Source organism: Musca autumnalis, unplaced genomic scaffold (genome assembly GCF_047663935.1).
Source record: "Musca autumnalis isolate F117 unplaced genomic scaffold, ASM4766393v1 scaffold_2, whole genome shotgun sequence".
Taxonomy (NCBI): Eukaryota; Metazoa; Arthropoda; class Insecta; order Diptera; family Muscidae; genus Musca; species Musca autumnalis.
This window is the reverse complement of record NW_027411755.1, coordinates 169,077,621-169,081,261: the sequence shown is the minus strand read 5'-3', so window position 1 is coordinate 169,081,261 and position 3,641 is coordinate 169,077,621. Positions and strand designations below refer to the sequence as shown.

At 33.1% G+C, this 3,641-nt stretch overlaps 1 long non-coding RNA gene across 1 annotated transcript; it reads right to left on the bottom strand.

Moving 5' to 3' along the window:
• Positions 1 to 2,640: 2,640 nt before the first annotated feature.
• On the bottom strand, positions 2,641 to 3,255 carry LOC141393171 (uncharacterized). Its single transcript, XR_012410018.1, has 3 exons — positions 2,996 to 3,255; positions 2,866 to 2,925; positions 2,641 to 2,801 (listed from the first exon to the last, which is right to left on the bottom strand). It is a non-coding gene; the product is annotated as an uncharacterized lncRNA (long non-coding RNA).
• Between the last annotated feature and the right edge of the window lie 386 nt (positions 3,256 to 3,641).

The window sequence follows — 3,641 nt, the reverse complement described above, 5'->3', positions numbered from 1 at the left end:
ATTATTTTCCGAAAAGCTTAAGAAAATAAAACCGGGACCTAGGACACATAAAGCAGTATATAATATCATCGGTTACAAAAGAAAAGCAAATATTAATAGATTATCCGAGAATGGAATTATTATAGAAGATAATTCAGTAGCATGCGAATGTTTAAAGCAATACTTTGGTAATGTGTATAATCATTTGCCTACAAGTGAAACCATTAGCGAAATGGAGAATGTTGTCAGTAGTTATGTAGCCAATAAGTCTAATATATTTACTTTTGATGTTACTGAAACATCGCTTAATAATATGGGAAACCCTAGATTAACAACAATGGATGAAATTGCCGGCATTTGCAAGGACATAAATAATAAGAAATCCTGTGGACTAGACAATGTATCCAATTTTATAATTAAAAAACTCCCTGCTAAAGCTGTAGAATATATAACTATTATATTTAATAATTGCCTGAACAACTCATATTTTCCAGATAAATGGAAAATTTCTAAAATAGTCCCTGTGGTGAAAAAGCCAAACAATTTTGACATTAACAATTTAAGACCCATTTCTCTGCTATCCAATTTAGGAAAGTTACTCGAGCGAATTGTTCGTATTAAGATGGATCATGGGATTAGTACATCATATATCCCAGAACTTCAATTCGGTTTTAAAGCAGGTCATTCTACGACGGACGCTCTTCTGAAATTTCAAAACGATATTGTTTGTAAACTGCGAGAACGGAAATGTACGGTAGCTCTCTCACTGGATGTCGAAAAGGCTTTTGATCACACATCACACATAGGAATATTGTATAAGATGGTTCAAATTCGCTTCGACCCATTTGTTATTAAATTATTTTACAGTTTTTTCTCAAATAGAAAGTTTTGCGTGCAATTTCATCAAGTAACATCTGGGTTAGGGGACGTTAAATGTGGCGTTCCTCAGGGATCTATCTTGGCGCCACACTTATATAGTATATTTATGTATGATTTCCCTCATATAGATACAGATTCTAGTGGGATTCTATATGCTGATGATTCCCTTCTATATGCTCACGATGAGTCACCCCACACAGCATTGTGCAAAGTGAAACACCACTTAGAAAAAGTTTCAAGGTTTTACCATTATTGGGGCATCAAAATTAATCCTTCTAAAACCGAGGCCATATGCATAAGGAACGCTTCCGGGAAATGCAAAAGAACTGTGGTTCCCGAAAGTAAATCTTTAAAATTATCTCTAAATGGGGTTGATATTAATGTAGGAAAAACTATGAAATATTTAGGCATTACATTTAATAATTTATTGAAATTTAATAAACATGCCAGGCAGGTTTTAGGAAGGGCATATAATATACTTGGGTCTTTTTCTAAAATATTGACAAATAAAGATCTTCCAACTAAGACCAAATTACTGTTGTATAAAACAAGTATAAGACCAGTTTTTATGTATGCTTTTCCGATATGGTTTAACATATCCCCTGTAGTTATCGGTGAAATTGAAATTTTGGAACGAAAAGTTCTTAGACACTGTATTGGGAAATATTTTGAATCAAACAATAAACGCTATTCTAATAGGGTTATTTATGGGGAATCCAAAATTACACCTGTAGGTTTATATATTTGTGACATTATTTCAAAATTTGTTCAGCGAATTCGCGATCATGAAAACAGCTACATATCACTCATCTATGACACACAAAAACACTATAGCTGGTCTAATACAAATTATTTGTCTCCAATTGGATATATAAATGAAATGCCTCCGAACTTTGACATTAATGTCAATATTCGGTATGCATTTTACGAAAAAGCTTCATCTGGTACACACAGGGGGTAACATGCAGGCTGTTTATTTTGATATATATTTCCTTTGATTTTTGTTAGTTTACTTTTTTTTATTTTAGTTTGTAAGTTTAATTAAGTTTTAACACTTAAAACATTGTATTCCCGGGAGCAAGGAATTTTAAATTACGTCATGATTCACTTATGTACTTTTTACTTATTCAGTAAAAGCACGGTGCTGTATACACAATATATTGTAAATTTTGATCATACATTATAATCTTAAGTTTTACATAATTTTATAACAACTCTATCTTATTATAACGTTACGTTTGTAAAAAAAGGTTCAATAAATTTAATCTTAATCTTAATCTTTACAGTCGCTGAAATTTTCAATGTCCTTCAACCTAAATGCACCAGTTCAAAAATAACTACAATTAATTTTAAAGTATTTAATTCTATTTATTCCAACTTACCGTTTTCTACATAATTCAGGTTGTAAAAATAAAAATTGTTTAATCGGTAACGCGGTTTCTGAATTTTGTGACTTTATAATTTTATATTTATTACAAATCAAAAATTGCCCAATAGAAAGTGTCTTTAAGACAACATTGATGAATCGTACACGACATTTCCAATTCGTTCACGACTCCTTGCAGACAGCCCTTTGGGATCGTTGACGACTTTTTCACACAAGTGTCCCAGTATTCATGCACGACAACTTGGGCGACAAGGTAAGCGAAGCTGTCGTCGACGACGACTTCGAAGACAAAAAACCCATTATTTCGTTGACGACAGCTTTACAGACAATGTCTTGCTTTTTGTCGTTAACGACCCTATTAAAGACAATTTCATTTTGTTGTCGTGTGTCAAATTTTTATTTTTATTACATTAAAAATACACCATTTTATAAATGTTATCTTACATTAATAATGATTCGATCCTGAATATTCTCCGATCCACCTATTTTTGAATTTATCCGCGCCTCAATTTCTCATCACAACCTATGGAGGGGCGCCCTCTTTTAAATATGGATTCTGTAAAAAGAAAACATTATGAATGGATGCTGACAATAACCACTAAAATAATCTATAATCTTACCATATATGACTGTCGCATCTTTTAAAACCGCTGGGATTTTCGGAATTTTCCATGACTTCACTACATATATGTATTAAAAGAATAACTTAAATTATTTTTAAAGTTCCTTAATACAATTTTTCTTACTTACCGCTCTTTGGTTAAAGCACACTGTTTAGTATTGACGTGATTTCAGAATTTGATGATTATATTATCTTACAATTATTCCAAAATGAATATTGTATATTTGAATCAATATGTGAACAATCATTTCATAGCACTCTTTTTTCAACATTTTTGAGTTTGTTGGCACGACACTTTGCAAGACATGGTCATGCATCGCGTCGTGCATGACAATTTCGGTAATTTCGTCAACGAATCGTCGACGAGAATGTCGTCGATGACTTGATTTTCTATTGGGTGTATATCTGAATAAATATGTATGTATACAATTGTTTCAAAGCACACTTTGAGCATTTTTTGGTTTGTTGCCAAGACACAATGCAAGACATGGTCATGCAAGTTGTCGTACATGACAATTTCGGAACATTCGTCAACGAATCGTCGACGAAAATGTCATCGAAGACACCATTTTCTATTGGGTATCCCAATAGAAAGTGTCTTTAAGACAACATTGATGAATCGTACACGACAGACAAACAGTCCTTTGGGAGCGTTGACGACTTTTTCACACAAGTGTCTCAGTATTCATGCACGACAACTTGGGCGACAGGGTAAGCGAAGCTGTCGTCGACGACGACTTCGAAGACAAAACCCCTACTTTTCGTTAACGATCC